General features: G+C 38.5%; 1 long non-coding RNA gene across 1 annotated transcript in view; it reads right to left on the minus strand.

Moving 5' to 3' along the window:
* LOC106887056 overlaps positions 1–19,613 on the minus strand; it is a 167,667-nt gene that overhangs the window by 117,528 nt on the left and 30,526 nt on the right. Inside the window, exon 3 of the long non-coding RNA XR_001411786.1 lies at positions 7,437–7,520. This is a non-coding gene — a long non-coding RNA (uncharacterized LOC106887056). The remainder of the gene's footprint in view (positions 1–7,436; positions 7,521–19,613) is intronic.

Consider the following 19,613-nt stretch of genomic DNA (forward strand, 5'->3'; position numbering starts at 1 on the left):
TGGAGAGTGACCAAGCTGTTAAAACTTTATATGTCTTAAAGAAGCAATATACCTTTACAGTGACTAAGACACACCTGAGTAATGTGCTATTGACTTTATGTCGTTGTGATGGTTTATTAGATCATCTGCAGTCACTACCCTTGGGCATCTTCTAATGTGATCTTCTGAAGAGAAACTAGCTTGGGGATGCAGAGAGATGATTTTTGTATTTCACATATGTCTTTTGCTAAAATACAGGTAAAGCACTTCTGCTGCATTTAAAAAAAAAATAGGAAGTGCGCTTACAGATGCAAATGAAATGGAGACATGAACGATGATTCCACAGTTGATACAGAATGACTGTTTTACACTTCTGCAGGGATCACAGTAGGTGAATGTTCCCATATATACTGATCACTTTTAGTGTTTAATGGATGCACAAGGTCAAAGATAAAATATTAAAGGACTTAAAAGAAAAGGTTGGGATATGTAATTTAGAAAGAGAATTTGAAATTACAAGAAACAACAATGCAAAATATTAATAACTGAGCAATATCTCTTAAAATTGATGAGCACCTGCTGGGATATTGCTATGACATAATAAAACACTTTATCTAAAAAATATCCCACGTAAAATCATCCAAACATATTTTATTGCTGAAAACATGAAGGAGCACTTGCTGAGCTGTTGCTGTTTACCTTAGGTACCTAAACTACCAGTCTAGACTCCCTGTGTTATCAGGGATGTTTGCCAAGTGGTGAATCAGAACACCTCAGATAAAAGCTGAGTCTTTTTTCACTGACTAACCAGCAAGTCCGTGAGTTACACTCTGCAAATATCCATCTTTAACCATCTTCATGATGACTGATGCTATTAAACTACCAGTGGACTTATCACTAAGATGTCTCACAAACCTAATTTCTCATCTCTTTCCTTCCCAGGAGAGCACAATTGCCTATAAAAACCCAGTTACAGGTAATTGCATGACAATACTTTGCTTTGAATCTCGTAATCATGAAAGTTCCAAAATAGAAATATGATCTTACACTAAGGCTCTGAGCTGTAATGTAAACAGGTTGATTTGAGAAAGCTTCACTTTTTCAGAAGTAGTGATTTTGGTAACATTTGAGCTGGTGTGGCTTATGCATGCAGGAAGCAGGGAGCTGGCTGAGGCACAAACATCCATCACATCAAGTAACATGTTTCCACCTTTTCAGCATTTTTTAGGCTTTTACTGTAAATCTGATGGACAAGTACCTAACACAGAGGAAAACTGCAATTTGCAAGGAGGATGCAAGAAGCATCAGATCTTCCTGACTGAAGGCAGCTGCAGGGATGACCTTTTCTAGCCTTCAGAGTGGCTAACATAGCCCTCAAAGTGACAGGCAGAAAAGAAGAAATGTTCTGCAGTAAAACTTTGGAGAAAAAGATGGCAGAAGGAGAAGCAGTGTGTGCTTGTGATGGAAAGTGCTAAAAATGGGTCAAAACCCAGTTCTGAACAGAAAATTGAGATGTGGCATACTTTATAGGCCATAGGACCACAACTAGGACTCCAGACACATACTCATTATCCACAGACACTACAAAGATTCAAAAGTTGAGACAGGTGGAGTGGTAAAGGTATATATGTAATTGATTTTTAGAAGAACAATGAGAAGAAGTTATGCAGATAATATGCCTGAGAAACAGGAACAACAGCAGAAGCTGCCATGTTCAAAAACCAAAATATTGGATTTTATCTCCAGAAGAGATTTAGGAAAAAAAAAACCAAAGTGCATTATATGTAACTAAATTGTAAACAATGCCTGAAACAAAAGATAGAAGAAACTTGTTATATTCTTCAAACACAAGTAATAACCAGGATAAATTTTACCTAGTACTGTCAGTGATATTTCCTGTTGACTCACTGATGAGTCCAGTTGACTCACTCCTGGACAATATGTCTGTGTCGTAATGTTGCTAGAACTCCCTGCTTGCAACTTGGCTAAATCCAGGATTTTTCCATCTTTAACTGGATAGTTACAAAAGAGTTTCAAATCTTTGTTCCTCCTTCTTGCTACTTTATATTTTTTCAGAACCAGTCCCCAACTCCTGCCTGGATCAACTAACTGGGAACTTTCCTTTATGAATGGTATACTATGGATGAGCTTTCAAAGGAGAAAGGAGCCAGCTTGTTGTTTGTTACCAAAAAAAAAAAAGTCATGTTCACAGGGAGGCAGATTATTTTTTAAAGCAACTAAAAGATCAAATATAACCCAAAACCGTCAATATCTACAGGTCTGACTAGACAAATATAGTACAACTGCCTGAAGAAGTATCTTTGCCAGGACTCTAGGAAGCATCTAAGACATTGAATGTATCACATTCTGTCTGATACCATTACCAGCAAAGACAGCTTTGTCTTGTACCTTCCAAATCTACTCCAGCCTTCTCATCTGTTCTCATAAAGTCAAGGAGTCTTACTGCTACTAAATCAAACAGAAAATGGAAGTTATTGTAGCAACTGTGACGGACGGTTTGAGCAACATATTGACCATAGTGTGAGAGCTCAAGATTTCACTGGCAGTGTCATGTTGTAGGAGAAGGCAAAGCTAACAGACATCTACCTTGGTATCACCAGTAAAATCTTTTCTCCCAAGAGAGGTTTCTTCACCTCATGGACCAACCTGTCCAGGAGTGCTGGGAGGTAGTTGGTATAGATGTTCCTAAGAGCCATTTCAGAGAGGCAACTGGGGGTGCTGGGCAGTACTCCTTAGAAAAAAGGAGATAGATTCAAGTTTCACATTTTCAGATCTGAACAGCAAGCTAATAGTGTTTTATGATCTGGTAATAGTAACTTCATAGCTACACAAAGACAGCTGACAAGCAAAATTCCTCATTACGGTTGACTTCAACGTTTTTCAGTGAAATTACAGTTTTTGTGAAGTGTGAGTTAGTATGACACACTAAATCAAGACACTTACTTATAATGCACCAGTATTACTGACTGCAGCCTGGACCTGCTTGTTTGCAGAAACAAAGGAGTCTGGTTACATCAGGCCTTGAGGGCCCCTGGTGCACAGTTGTCTCTTTTCCAGTGTCATCCTGCACCAGCCAAGCAGCTGGTACAGCCTTCTTTGCAGGTGATGTGAAAGCATTTTGTGCTGTACAAGTGTTTTACATCAAGCTGCTCTCTGGGTTGGCTGGATTTCCATTAGCCCCATCCTCCTGAGAGCACAGCATGGCCGCTCAGTCACATTACAGCTGAGTCTGTCATGAAAGCTTCCACCCAGCCAAAGGGAGCTCAGAAAAAGCTGATACAGCTCTTTAAATACTAAGTAGATGTTGTCTAATGAGGACCAGAGAAGAGGGGAAGGCACGTGAGCTGCTAAACTTATCTCTCTGCCCACACCTCAGGCAGCCAGATGTATGAGAAAACATCCCTCTCGAGCTATGTTAGGCACAAAATACGTCTAGGAGGAAGATAACACCTGTTATCTTCAGGTGTACATGAAGCATTTTTAGCTTTTACATAAAAATATGGCTCAGTGACCTTAAAAAGTTGGTTGTTTTGAAAAAAAACCACACACAGTGATTTTGCCACAAAATTTCACTTTTGACATCAGTGGGTGTTTGCATGCTGACATATAAACATTTGCATATTAACACCTCCCAGGCCCATTATAGCACACAATTCTCTTAAAGCTTGTCCATTAAGCATTTTATCAACCAACCCTTACACCAAAACACACAAACCAAACCGTGCCTATTCTTATTTTTGTAGGAAACTTCCTTCTTTTAAAATTAAAATATTGAACAAGAGAGCATATCTAGCCTTTCTACAAAGGACCATACCAGAGAGAAAAGAGTTAGCAGCGGTGTAAAATAGGCAGTTAACCAACAGATTATTTCTTGGATTGTACTTAAGGAAAGCCAAGTGCCAGAACAGGAAAACATTATATTGAGAAGTTAAAAGAACTTTCACCTGTAGATAGTTATTACATTATTTCATAACTGGTAATATGCAGCATGTAATTATTGTCATATGTAAAACATTGCATTAAACATTAATTTAGGTCTTTGTAGATCATGTGAAGAACCATTCTACATGCCTTGAAAGACTACACATTTCAGAAACAAGAATAAATTGGCAAGAAGTAGTTCACGTGAATTGCCGCATCACTTTCAGCCAGCAAAGCCAGAGGCAAAACCAGACTGAATTTGCTTAATTAGGTCCACATCCAGTGAAATATATATATATATGTATATATGTGTGTGTGTGTGTTTAAGCCAGTGAGTGAGCCTATGGACAGCAAACGACTTAAAACAACTGTGTTGAAAGAGAGTAAAAAGCTAAATATGGCATAGATTCCAGCCTCAATATACGATTTCTCTCATACATTCAGGATTATTTGAATGCTCAAACATTTTGCACAATCATTGTTTTGTCTCTTGTCAGAAAAGTGCCTAGTAGGAAGTTCTAGAAAACTGTCTTGAAACTGATTAACATCCTATTTTGTTCCCCACCTCATTTCTTAGTCAGCTTTATAGAAAAAAGTTTCCCTGTAAAGAAAGAAACAGCTATCAGGACTACAGACAGCTGGGAAAAAAAGTATGAAATTATGGATTTGGAAACATTTAAAATCTGTCAAAAATATGATCCAAAGTGTCCACACTGTAGTTCAAAAACACTGGGCAAAGAAAAAACTGCTTACCACCAGGCAAAGCAGAAACAGCATATGTTATCACCTTGTGGGTGACACATGGGTTTTAGAGATATTTCCTATCTGCACAGCAAGACATTTCTTTTTGGGTATTTTCTTGAGATAAGACACCCATCTGTCAGATCATTACAGGGATGATAGAGAGAATATTTGCCAGTACCTAGTATTTGACATATTGTGGATATAAAGCAATTCTTAACCAGACGGAATTCCCCAAATGTAGTAAAACAGGATGCAGCTCAGCTAAGGGACGAAGATCATAACAGGTACTATGCTAAGCTGCAAAGAAACTTGAGTGAGACAGCCCAGGTCATGCAGTGGGACAAAGCCACAAGAGGAATGATGGGAAAGAGAGCTCACAGGCCAGGCACCCGTGTTGATTTAGACAGATGCGACAGAGATAAATTACACTTGACTTGCAACAAAATAATAATTAGCTTCTAACTTCCTGTGTAACCTGAAAAACATACTTTCACCTAAGCAAAAATGTTTCATCTAAATTGACATATCACATTATTGGACTTTTGTGAGAAAAGAGTTAAATCTGAGTAAAAGAATGAGATTATAAGATAAGCAATACAACTAAAGAGCAAAGCAATCCGAGATATTTGTCAAAACTTTAAGCAAAATTTAAAAGATTAATATTTTCAGAGATGTCTAAACTTTGAGTGCCTCCTAGTCCAGAAATAGAAATGTTCTGTTGCTCCTGGAAGACAAAAGTTTGTGGCAAACACTTGTTTAGATAAATCATGTTAACAACTGAGACCAAGGGAAAATAGCCATGCTGAATTTTGACCCTTTTGAAGTTTGCAACTGTTGTGCACTATAGTGCAACTAATTATTATCTGGTTCCCTGGCCTTGAGGAATAAATAGATCCTAGCAGATAAAGACTGAATATCCCTCATCCAAATAATAGCTCGTGATAAAATTACGGATGCACAAAGTTGGGTTTTTTTTCCCCCAGATATTAGCTCAGTTACTTCAATTTTCTTAAAGAGGTTTATGTGTCTTTAAAGAGAAAGTGAACATACTGAGCGGGCTTATGCTGCAGTAGCTATGACAACAGACTTTGAAACAAGCGGAGAAAAAGCTAGACCTGAATTTTAATTTAATATAATTATTTTTTCAATCTACTCCTCACATTGACTACTCGGCATTTTACTCTGCAATTCTATAGACATTGTGATTTCTTTTAAACACCAAATACACAGTATCTTATGTAGCAGATTCTACAGATGTTATATAAGTTAGAAAAGAAAATACGTAGAGAATTAGTGGACATCTAATGTCTCCAGATGAATGCCAGACTGCCTTCTGGGAAGGCTGCTGGGCTTAAAGCAGATGGGCATGTGTGAGGGATCTGATTTCATGAAGGAATTATCCCATTGGATCAGCTAGTAGCAAACTGTGTCCCATCTACTATTAGAGGTGAATTTTTCAAAATCATAAGACAGAAGAGGAGGTAGAGTTAAAAGTCAGATTTCTAGTTGATACAATTACTGGGCTGGAGTGAGAAAGAAAATACTTCAGTTCCAGCATCTCTTCCTTTTTACTTCCAGTTCTTCCCATCTCCCTTGGGCCAATCTTTGAGAGATAATATCCACAATCATGGCTTCACTAGATAGACAATCTGGCTCCCTGTTCATATCTCCTTTCCTGTTCCTCTATATTCTTTCTAGCAGAAGGAGCAGAGAGAAATTTCCCCCCCCTCCTCCATCAAGCACAGCCGTTTAGAGATCAAGAACACTTTCTTCAAAAAAAAAAAAAAAAAAAAAAGGAAAGGGAAAGGGAAAAGAGAAGCTCAGACCATTACCACTAACATCTCTGCTTACTTCCATGAATGTTCCATCTGCCCTTTCTGCCTATTACCTTAATAGCTCCAAGGCTGCACAGAAAAGCCAAACCGCTTTACAGCCATGACTATACAAAAGAGGAGTACCTTTAATCTCTTTGGAAATGACCCACATCACTTGTGCTCCCAAAGCAACTTATTGAACTTCAGCCACCCACAAGCTCCGATATAGGTGACCAGACCAGGAACATTACACAGCACGTTCCCCCACTGGCCCAGTTCACCTTCTCTGGGGCCAGTGTCCCCTGAGCTCAGTGTGGTGAACCGTATGGCACCGCACTCTGCATTGCAGACGTTGGCATTATGAGGCACGCAGGCATAAAATACAGAAACAGATGATCATGATGCTACTAATTGCTTGTTCATTCCCTTAAGAACTGATTTTTCAGTAATCAATCCCCACAAATCTCCCAGAAAGCCAAAAATGCATAAGAAGTGCATAAAACATGACTCATTTTTTCTCTTAAAGTCTGATACCCTCTATTTATATTTTTTGTTTCACTTCATTCCTCTCAATAAGGTGACTTCTGCTGCAATGAACGAACAAAGATCAGTTGAACAAAAACTGTAACTAAGCAGCCTTAATTTGCATTAACTTTTTAGACTTAGCTGCCTGCCTACTAGAAAGTTCTACTAGGACCACCTCATGTGTAGGTAAGCAACTGCAGATATGGTTATGAGAGGAGGATCAGGCCACGCTCATCAAGCATATCCACCTGTTGCAGAATATGGGCTGACCCACATTTAATTACTCTCATTCCCTTGTTTGTTCTCTTTTCAAACTGCAGCCCTCTCACACTTGTAGATTCTCCCTATGTTCCTAGTATCTTCAGTCTAACTGAATTGTTGCAGCATCCCAGCTACTATTTACAAAGCTTTGGACAATTTTGAGGTACTTACAGATTTCATCCATGGCTTGTAAGCAGATGAAGGTCGCCATTGCAACAAGTTCTCAGTCAGAAGAGAAGATCCAGGTTTTACTGACTGCAGCAAATGAAAAAGATATTTGTGTAACTACTAAGAAGAGATGGACAGCAAGAAGCAAAGCCTAAAATCAAACATAGCCCCAGCTTACTCAGGCACCATTTCCACTTCTTATAGGGGCACTCTGCTTGGAGAAGCCTGTATTTACAGAGGGCCACTACCTGGCACAGCTGCCACCTATTACCCTAATTTCCCACCTGGGGAGTGGAGAAGCAGCATTAACTCTTCAGTGGCTGGTTCAGGGAAGGTAGGGCAGGGTGTTGTGTTCAGAGTACTCATTGTTTCTGACAACTTCTTGTCATTTCACTTGGAATTGCTCCCAGCATAATATTAAATCTCCACTATCCTTGCAACGAAGCTCTTGCTCTTCCATCTTCATCAGAATCAGGATGAAAGAGTCTCACCATACATTTTGTTCTTTCCATATGTATTCCAGATAACACCTATTAATAGCATCTTTGTTTCTGCACCCACTACACTCAGCACATAGAGAATTCATTTTCTTTCTGGTGATGACTCCTGTGAAGTGCATACACAGCGAGTTTCAAGTTCTTTCTCTTTAAAGCATATATTATTTTTTAAAACCCTTTTTCCATTGACTGTAGTGGCCACTGGATGCTAGGGAAGCAAAACACAGACATATTTTGTATGAGAGTTGGTATAGCCTTTCCTTTCTTCCTCTCTCCTACCATTCAGCAGCACTGAGAACCCTGTTTCAGTCTCTCATGTGGCAAATTTGAAAGGTATTCTTTTTTTTTGTAATCATGGAATGAGTCACGGGCACTTGAATTCAATAAATCCCTAGAGGCAGCCAGCTTGGTTTATTTTCAGCTCTGATGGCCCACAGAGGCTTTTTTTTTTTTTTTTTTTTTTGACATGGAAATGGAATTTTTTTCCTTATTATATGTAAACAGTCCCCCTAACATAGGAGAGGGGAAAAGTTCATACCAAAAGGGAATGTTTACTAAAATATCAGCTTCTCCCGGCTGCAGGAGATTATTAGCATCACTGAATTCCTCTTCTGTTCAAAAAATCTATTGCCAGATTTTTCAGAGAAGCACTTTTGTGGTTGCTGCTCCTTGACAGCAAGTGTCTGGGCAGTTTATCCTTTTTGTGAGGACACTGTTGCAGAGAGAAAAAAACAAGGTGCTGAGTTTCCTGGTAAGGAGAGCAAAGGAAGAACACTCCTTTCCATAAAGGGCCATTAAGTTTGAGGTCTTCAGCAGAAGTATGAGATTAATTGCTCCCTTTCTAGGAATCAGACTGATATATCCTGGAGAAATATCTTCTTAGTCTGAGAGGCATTTTTACATTTACTGGTACATTTCATACATTACTCTATTACATACAAACATAGATACAGTGGCATGGCAGTATTAAAGGAGGAAGGTGAGGATGATGTGCTGGTCATGTACAGTGACACCTAGAAATGAGGGGACTTGTAAATGACACACTCAAATGGCACAGAATGAGTATAAATTGGTTCATATTACATCTTAGGTATTGCAGAAGGCTTCATGTAATCTATCACTGCGATTCTTTTTAGTTCATTTAAGTCTTACTGCACTATGTTTTTTTCTATTTATTTTTTGAATTCATAAAAGCCAAAACAAATTTTGATTTCAGTGTAGAGATTTAGCATCCAAGCTACAGAGTGAATTTAGCATTCAAGATGCAAAAATAGTGCTATCTTAAAAAGGGATAGTTTTTTTTATTTATTCTTCAAGGAAAAACTGAAAAAGAATACCTAATTAAAGTGCTTTTTTTAAAAAAAAAGAGAAATATGTGTGAGAGACAACATTTATTTAAATCTTTAAAAACCTAATCTCTTCCATGGGTTTCCATTTTTTTCCATATCATTAAAACACATCCTTCTCCTGTTTCTGCCAGTCTTTTCTCGGGCAGACACTTAAGTAAGCTCAATCTATTTTTAATCCACGTTTCTTTACAATGCTTGATGAAAAACTACTGACCATTTTGCAAAGAGAATACTGTTCAGTTAAAATTCCACATTTAATTGATGAATACTAGAAACATTTCTCTGCACGCTAACTATAAGGATGGCTTCCTAATTTTCAACATCTCTCTGTTTCTACCCATTGTCACATTGGTTGCCATCCAAGCGGGATTTTAAAACTCCTGGTGTGACAAAAAGAAAGAAAAGAAAAGGTCTGGTGACTTTCTAAGACTCTTCTCTTTTTAGGACATACAGGTACTTTGGACAATCCCAGATTTCTTATCTAGGAACATCTGCCTTCCTTGGGTACTCCCTTGAATGACCAGTTTGTGATAATACAGAAGTTCCTCACATGGATCCACATTCCCTTCACCAGTTATCAGATGACTGCCATTCTCTAAGGAGTTTTGGTGGGTTTTTTCATTGAGTCCTCTGGCCACTGTCAACACGGTATTTTTTTTCTCTGTGCCTTTATCACTTAGAAGAGGTGTTGAAACACCTTCCGTACAGAATGCAGTTTACAGGGTTATCCTTTTCTCTTCCTGGGTATTTATATAGCACATAGCATGAACCTTTATTTGGTTTCATACTTTAGACCATATATTCAATAAGTTGTGAATTGTGAAATAATTGTAAAGTTGTGAAAGGAGTTGTGATTTATACTACTGCACTTCAGACCTACCTGAGTTCTCCTGTAAAATAAATATGGGATAGTGGAATTTTTTGCATGTCGGAACCATTTAATTTTCTGAAAACCAACACACTAAGCATTCAAAATGGCCACAGAGAGCACCATCAGCCCTGGATTTCACTTTTCAGAGTTCTGTAGACACAAGTTTCATGTAATTTATAATGCTTGGGAAGGCTTCATACACAAAGCCGGGGAAAGAAAGATGGCTTCGAGAACACCTGTCTGCTTTGTGCTGGCTTTACACTGCATCATACACCCAATGAGTTATAAACATAAGAGAAACATTTTAAGCCTTTGTCCAATGAGTTCTAAACATAATAGAACATCTTCCTAAGAACAGTTGGGTCATTAGTGGTCATTCAGTCCAACAGACCGAGGCTGTCTCAAAGCTATTAGGTAGATGGTGAGAGGTTGGTTGTGAGAAAATATCGTACTCGAGGATCATACAGAGCAATTACTTGGCTCAACTGGAGCTGGAGGGCTGATAGACTGGTGGAAGCCAAAAGGGAAATCAGCACTTCATAAAAGTTAATGACCAAGGATATGCTTCTTATGAGTGCTGATGATAGCAGGATTCAAATGCAAAGCAAAATACTATTCCCTCTTCCATTTCTCCCTCCATTTTGGACCAATCTCCCTCTCTTTTTTTTTTTTTTTTTAATGTTATTGTTGTTGGGTTTTAATATATGCATTTGTGAGAAAGCCTTGAATAAGACACCCCCATCATTTTCTTCTACTTCACTAGCAGACCTCACTCAGCTATGCCATACTTTCTCTTTTTTACTTTCCCAGAGATAATTCCTCAAGCAAGACTAAACATCCTCTTTCTGATGGCCCATTTTTGATAAGAAAGTTCATATGTGAAGCCAAGCATTGGCAAATCTTAAATCAGCATCCTGCACAGGGGGGAGCACTGTCATTCTGAGTACTAGGCATTTTGGCTACTATTATTGTATTGTCCATACTGACATTTATTCCAAAGAAAGATATTTCTCATGAATGCTAAACACTGTAAGTGTGATTGCTCATCTCCCAAAGGTTACAGAGTTACGTTTCATAATGTAAAGAGGTTTATATTACTATTATTATAGTTCAAAATTATTAATAAATAATAATATTTAGAACAACCATTAAATAAATAATAGCAAAGAGATTGTTATCTTTTTCTACTGGCTGAAAACAAGACAGTACAGTAATATCCATTGCAGCTTTCAGCCCTGCAACACGTAAGTATGTGTATATTTACACTGAGGACTCAAGACTAACTGTGACACACTAAATAACAGGTTAACAGTCACAAATGTAAATAAAACATCTTTAGAAAAACCCAACCTTATTTCAATCATTTATTTATTTATTTTCTTTTTCACTTGCATTTTCACCTTTTATTCTACCTGGCATACTTTAATGCTTTTCCAGTCTGTAACCAGCTCTACAAATAATACCTATAGTTAAGAATTTTTAAAACCTATTTGTCATCCATGTCTAGAATTATTGTCTTTTTAGTCAAGTTAGAGAAGCTTTCATAAAATCCCTAACATCTTCCCTTCACCCCAACAGTCCTTTCTTCACACATGCATGCACACCATTTTTATTGGAAGATAAGTTTTTACGAAATGTATTACCAAGGTTGTTACTACCTATTTGCTATCATTGTGCAGCACTAGATTATTAGATCAAAATAAATGATAACAGCACAGCACTCTCCCAAAAGTCAAACACATGAATAGTAACCCCTTTTGTTTGTCTGTTTCTGGGAGAATGCATAAGCTCAGTGGATCACAAATTAAATATTTCATGACAGTTCTATGATTAACTTATGAGATTTTTGAGGTTTTATGGGAAATACAATCAGGTCTATCTTTGTCCTTGTCAAGTAGATATATCCTTTTGGTCTCTGTGTAAGGTTTCCTTTGCCACAGGTTCTGCAGTAGGAGAGCAAATCCTGGTCTCGACCAGGAAAAAGAGAAGAAGAGAAGGGAAAGGACTATGTAAGCTTTGCTGAAATTTTGAGCTGTTACTCTGCCTCCAAACTTATACTTTTCCATGTTAATACCATCATCACTGCTGCAAACCTAGCACGGAGACAGCTTTTGAAATATCAGATTTTTTTTTGCAGATGCAGATGATATTGAACATATGGCATTTTAAAGAGTGGCCAACATTGCAAAAGCCTTTGGAATCATCTGACGTTTTATTTTGCAATTCCCCACCCTTAGTTTTTATGTCTGTCATATTTTCCTAGCAACAATACAGTGACCCATTTATGACAACAACTGCACATTCAACCTGTTAGTAGTGATGCTATTTATCATAGTGAACAGGAAAGATTTGAGAATGCAAAGATGAGCCTAAATGGGAGGGAGAAAAAAAATGTTCGTACTTCATTGTATGGCCTGGATTATCTTTCCATAACATGCAAAGATTACTTGGTAGGCACAAGCTGACTGTACGTGATCGTTGTATGTTTGCAGCTTAAGCAAAGTCTTTTCTCAGCTATAACTACTGTGTTCTAGATATTTCAGGCAGAAAGCACAACCTTTTTTATCATTGATATGAAATGTCACTCTGAACTGGGAAATTCCATGAAGCATGAAGTAATGAATTCCCATTGTTTTTGCCAGGCTTAATAATGCATAGTGGTTTCACATTACACTGTTTTAACTAGCGCCTGGGTTATTAATTTGGTTAGGAAATGTCTAAAAGGTAGAGCCTTAAAAAATAGCATTGGCCTGTTTCCTTCTCTCTTAAATTTTGTGCAGGTTTTTTCAACCTTACATTTAAGTGAAAACTATTCTTTCTCAACTCATGCATTATGCAGTTCCTAACTCTCTCCATGCATCATCTGCCTCACACTGAGGGACTGTAGCTGAAACAATTGCATCATACCACAAACTTGATTTTCTGCTATTTATTCTATGGAAAAACTAGTCTGGAACAGTTTAATTCCCTGGCATTTTCTGGGTATCTCACTATTCATGAAATCAGGCTTCCAAAACCTGCCTGTATAAAATGAACATCCTGATCCCAAGGTGCCAAAATTCAGATTTGAAAAGTCTATAAACATCTGGTTTGGGCTGTACTGAAAATCTAAACGTCAGTACTTTGGGGGCATCACACTCTCAGTGTTGACCTTACATGTCACGAGATACTAATCCAAAACTGCACTGAAGCAATCATTCAGATGAGTAACTAATAATTTATTCAGAAGGTGACAAAGAGACATCCTTCATATTTCATATGTGTCTGTCCATGCCCTGTAGCTACGCAAAGCTGAATGAGAATTAAAGCGAGGTGCTAAGCCTATGCATCTTTTCCTAATTGCTTGCATCTGCATTTCAGCCAGACCAGCTCAGAATACATGCGGGAGTAAATGGGACACTCAGGTTCTGCTCACATCTCTGCAGTTTCAAGTCACTCAAATCAATTTACAATGGGGATTGTCTATAATAGCTGGTAGGAGAGTGAGAAAGTTCTGTCTGACAGACTTTCACAGGATGTATGCATATTGTATCAGACAGAATTAAACCAAACCTCGGGAACAGATAAAAGAAGAGCAATCAGACTCCCATCTCTGCAAAAGGACGTAAAAGCAAGTGAAGAGTAATGACATTATTCATTGAAAACTCTCTTGCATTCAGCTCACAGAAAGTCCACACATTGCTGAGAGGAGTTTATAGTCAGTTATGGCCTTCAAGTGCTTTTTGGTTATACAGTGCTTCTGAAGTGTTTCAGGGGGGGAAAAAAAAAAGGAAAAGAAGAGCAAAACAAAGATATGAGAACGGAAGCTTAAAAAAAAAAAAGGCTTTCAAGCACTTAAGGAAGGAATGTAACTTCATATTTGGAAGAGATGGAGATGGAAATGTCGAGAATTCAATCCCATAGCAAGGGTCTTCAAAACCTTCTATAAGGAAGAAACTCTTCTCTTGTTACTGTCTGGCTCACTCAAATCTGAGGGACATTTTCTACACTTCATGCAATTTTGCCAATGAAGGAATGTAACTTCATATTTGGAAGAGATGGAGATGGAAATGTCGAGAATTCAATCCCATAGCAAGGGTCTTCAAAACCTTCTATAAGGAAGAAACTCTTCTCTTGTTACTGTCTGGCTCACTCAAATCTGAGGGACATTTTCTACACTTCATGCAATTTTGCCAATAAGTGGAGATATGTGGGATACAGGGACTTTTCATATTTAGTCAAACTTTATAACTTATTGAAGTAATAATTGGTTTAATTGATTTTAAAGTGATATTTTAAGCATGAGCTGCACAGGGCATGGTGGTGAATGCTCCCTAACCACCACAGAAGAAACTTGTTGTAGAGCCAATCTACATTGACAATTTAGTTCAAAAGTAGTAGAGGAGCTAGTGAGTGTCACAGCTCCATTCGTATGCTTCTGCCTTCTGTATCCATCCCTTGGCTTTTGGACTGAGACTTCCAATAAGGACGCTAAGTGAAAAAATGTTTCTTCTTCTGTATCACGAACATCTGTCTATTAGGAACTGGTTTGATGCCATGAAATCCTCTTTAACAAGCCATAAAAAGAACTATCATTTGATCACAAATATCTGCTTGGCAATATAATAGCATCCATTTCATCATTTGTAGCCAGTTGTTCAAAAAGTGATTAAATTCTTGTTTTGCAACAAAGGAATCCACCACTAACAAGATTTAGATATGTAATTGTATGAGGGCTGAATACTCAAGATGGCAATTTAAACTTTAAAAAGGTTTCCATAATATTCATGTCTTAAATACGGCCACTGAAGATGGGTGGAGGCGATTGCCTTTTGATTTGTATTACAATTCTGGTCATGGAGATGGCTTTGCTTTAAACTTAGAGTCAGCTGGCTGATGGCCTGTCAGCAGTTCTGCTTGTCCAGCCTGGTTCTGGCTCAGGTGGCCATCACTACAGCATCAGCAATAAGATAGTGAAGGGCCAACCTCTGCTTCCTGCAGATGATGCAGGAGTGAGCCAAGGAGACACGCCAAAGTGTGCTGGCTCAGCTGGGAGCAGGGGGTATCTCACCCTGAGCCTGCACCGGGGCCCCACTGACACCCTGTAGATGACTTTCCAAGCCAACCAGGTTAGAAAAGTTTGAATGGAATCTGTGCAGGGTGCTGTCTGCCCTTACAGAACATGGGACAGAGAAAGGCGACCTGAGGTCCTCCTACATGCAAATGAATTGCTTGGCCTGAACTTGAACTCTTAAAAGTCTACAGCCACTTGCAGCATGGCTACAAACGGCCTACGGGCAACATGTGAGAGAGAGCTCCATGGGTGGGTTGCTGAGAACATGGCACTCCATAAATACACTGATATTTTTATGGGTATGCACAAAAAGTATGATTGTAATAGAGATATATATATAGGTACAAATACAATGGTGTTTGTGCATATGTGTCAATGTATATGCTCACAGAAAGAGCTGTACTGCATATGTCTTTGTGGACAATCAGGTGGATGGGATGAACTTTACAACAGTTTATATTATTGCTTTTTAATGTTTTTTTTTTTTTTTTTCGGAGTACTTACATTTTAAAGTCAAGGGTGGAAAAAAAGAAGCAATAATAGGATTATTAGCACTTCTGAAAAGCACTTTCCCCTGCAACCCTTTTGCAGCCAAAATGACACTAAAGGGATTGAAGTAACATTGCTCCATAGCAACACCAATCTTCCCTCTTCCTTTCTTCCAGCCAGGCAGTGAGGTTGTCTCGGGTACTGTCTCACCTATTCAGTAACACGGTCAGGGAATGAAGAGGGTGAGGAAAACCCTCAGAAAGCAGAGTAGAAAAGATGACAACTTTACCAATAGAAACAGAAGCAATATGGAGGGGTGTGGGGGGTGTGAGCAAAGAGAGAGACTGACGTTGCAGCCTGCACACCTTTACTCACGACAGCCTCGCAGGGTTAGCAAGACTGCCCTTTACTTTCTGTGTTAGCCAGCTGAAGAAGTTATACCTTAATGTGTGTTCAATGTCCAAGGCATCATTTACATATACTCTGGGCTTTTATCCAACTCTTTCCATTTCCTGCATGATTTTATTCAAGTTATAGTTTAATACTGTAGTTACTTACAGTGTAATGGCTTTTGAGCTAGGAAAATACGCAGGTAGAAGGCGATCAAAGCATGCCAGATTGAACTGAGGGGATATGGCTGTAAATGAGGTGGGATCATCAAATCTTCTTCCCTGAAATCCCATGAAACTGAAGGCAGCTAGAAGACGACGCAATCTTTGTTGCTACAACATGGAGGCAGTTGTTTTGCTGTGAAGCAACAGCAAAAGAAAACAAAAGAACATTTAATCTATTCACTCTAAGCATCTAAAACTATGCCTTTGTGAAAACTGCAGCTTGGTTTCAGTGTGCTACTGAAATGAACCCAAGATCTTTTGTGACATTTCAAATAACAAGAACAATATATTTCTCCATTAGCTTACTTTAAGCACATGTGTTTTGTAGTTAATGTAGTTCCTGGTGTTATAAGAGAGCAATGAAAACAAAATCCATGCTTAATGCACTGAACTTTGACAACAGCAGCTGCAACTCTAAATTAAAATCCACTTCTTTGCTTTGCTCTAAGGGGCTGAACCAGCTTTGGGAAAGTGCTAAAGCGCATTGTGAATGAGGATATCTGTAAAGAAAAACGCCTGCACCACTGCCCAAAGGACAGATCAAATGACCAAAAGCAAACAGTGATGTGCTAGGCTGTTTGCTGAATACTCAGGTGAAATCAGGCAAAACCTGTAAGCTTTGGAAATTTCAAGACAAAAGAGAGATACTGAATTTTTATCATCTGCTGCAAGGCACTAATCATGGAGATAAAAGACTCATTTATACTGGATGACTTGACCCAAAAGCCAGAGGAGGCAATGAAGGCAATGAGGTTTCTGCCGTTGGTCTCAGAGCACTTTAGATCTGGCCAGAAGACATACCCACTGCATTTTTAGACTAAGTTGTTTTTTGGGAGGTTTGTTTTTTTGGTGGGTTTTTGTTGGGTTTTTTTGTTTGGTTTTTTTTGAAGATTAGTTATTTTTTTCTGTGATCTTGTGATGTCCTTTCACTGCTTAACTGCATTTTATAATGACCCAACATGTTCAGGTTTTGTTTATTTGTTTTTCCTTTGTATCATCAAGGACCTACTTTGGAATTCTGATTGAAGTAGGAATTATGCAAACCCTAGTCTGCCTCTGAGGGAGGGCTGAGTACCTGGCAGGCTTCAGCCTCAGCTGCCACTCTGGCTGAGCAAGGTGAAATTCTCTCCAGTGATCTTCTTCAAGTATCTAATATAGAGACAGCGGGAGAAAAATCCGAGGGAGGAAGGCTGTGCAGATGCCATAATCTTCAAAAGATTATGAACAAGGACTGGCAGAGAGAAAGAGTTGCTGGTGCTCTACTTGCCCGCTCCCAGGGGATGACAACTGTGCAAGCCAGGACTCACAACTTGAACGTCGAGTCTTCCCACTGCCTGTCCTCCACAGAAGACACAGGTTTTTATCATACAGGGGCCCATTCGTGGCACAAAGTCCCTCCTATAGGGATAAATTGCAGCTGAGGAAATAATGTGGCTCCACTCGGTCTGAAAATTGACATGTAAAGCTAGTCACTTAAAATGAAAGAAAGTGCCGAGGTTTACAGCTGGATTATGTTCCTATAATGTAAAAGATTATTGATTCCGTTAAATAATAAAGTTGCATTACTGAATGTGCTTCCTATTATATGTTAATCGCAGTAATGTAAATATCTTACAGATCTTTGTGCACCATCCACCATTCATTTTCGATGAGGAATAGAAGTAGCAGGAGTCAATAGGTCTGGCTCTGCAAGCTTTCTTTCTTATTGCATTTAACTTTCCATGTATTGAAATGCTCTGAATACAGATTGAGTTGCTTTGTTCAGTATTTATTATTGTTCCACCTGCGTTGAAATGGGAACAGCAATGGCTTTGATAAATAGATTCAAAGGCAGTCAAAATTCATTGTGCCTTTTCTAAATGCTTTTGTGTCCTCTGCTGGAGTTCTTTTTGATAACCCCTTCCAGCAACACACCTCTTGAAATCAAAATAGATATATTTCTTGCTTCCATAGAACATCAGTGCAAAACCTTTCATTAATCCAGATTGTCCCGCGTCACATATGTGTCCAATTTTTTTTGCTTTTTTTTCTAAGAGCTAAAGTCTGTTCCTCTTTCTCATGTTCAGAGATATGGAACTCCTGAAGTCAGCGGGACCACGTACATGATAACTGGTAGATAATAAAAATAAAGGTGTCAGAATCTGGCAGTAGAACTTCATTATCCTTCCAAAGCATACCAAAGAATATTCATTATCACAGTATGAAGTATCATAAATAATTAGCGCTAAACCCACACACACCAAGTGAATGATCAGTATGACTTCATATTGTGATCAGCTTGCCTATTTATTTTATTACTGTGCTCATTTGTGTGCTCAGTATTTTGCCAAATTCTGCCATTCACACTAGTTCTCCCACCAGTTTTGTGAAGAAAGAAAAAGCCACTAAGATTTTCTTGCTATTTTCCTCAATCCAGACACCAACTAACTGTAAATATTTCACTGTACCATTATAGCACAATTTTGCTTTAACTAATCATCAGGCCACTGCACCAAGACAATCCATCCTTTTTTAACTCTGTTTATGAATATAGAATGATGTTACAAATAACAGGTGTAAAATAAGGCAATATTAACCATAATGTTGATAAACTAAATTGAACTTCCTAAATTGAAAAAAGTGAGTTTAAAAATGTGTATTGTGTGTATAAAGTACTTCTTTGAGAATTTATGTTTGTGCCTGTTCCCTCTTCCTTTTCTTCACGTACTGAATGAGCACTCTTCTCTCCCAAGAGGAGAACAGAGTGCACAGAAAAAGAAGACCGAAATGACTTACACACACAGATTTTTTATGTAAATATGCCTTTAAATTTAGTTCCAAGATCATCTTTGTCAGCAGCCCATGATGTAACTCACTGAATAATGAAAGAGGGGCAGCATTAGTTTAAAGTGATTGTTGTGTTTGTTCCGTTATTAAGTTTTGATGCCTGGTGCTACGGGGTAACACAACATGACACAGCTAAGCGGTGAAATGAGTACTATGAAAATTTAAACTGAGGCACACACCAAGAAGCTGGAAACAGCAGAACATGAAGCGTCTGAGGCATTTGAAAAGCAAACAAACGACGAAAATAATCCACTCATGCTATTATGGCCACCTTCCTTTCTTCCTCTGCAAATCCCATACACCTGTGCCTGAAATAGACCTCCTGCTTTTACCTTCGCTTCAAATTTAATCCAGACATCTCTCTTAGACTATCCTATTTATTAAAAGCTTGTTGGTGAATTTACCATTACTGACAGATCAGCTAACTGGAGTCCCCTGGTATATCCACAGGGCAGGAAGAGAGAGCTGCAGCCCGGGTGAA

This window comes from Calidris pugnax, unplaced genomic scaffold, assembly GCF_001431845.1.
Source record: "Calidris pugnax isolate Ruff unplaced genomic scaffold, ASM143184v1 scaffold39, whole genome shotgun sequence".
Lineage (NCBI taxonomy): Eukaryota > Metazoa > Chordata > Aves > Charadriiformes > Scolopacidae > Calidris > Calidris pugnax.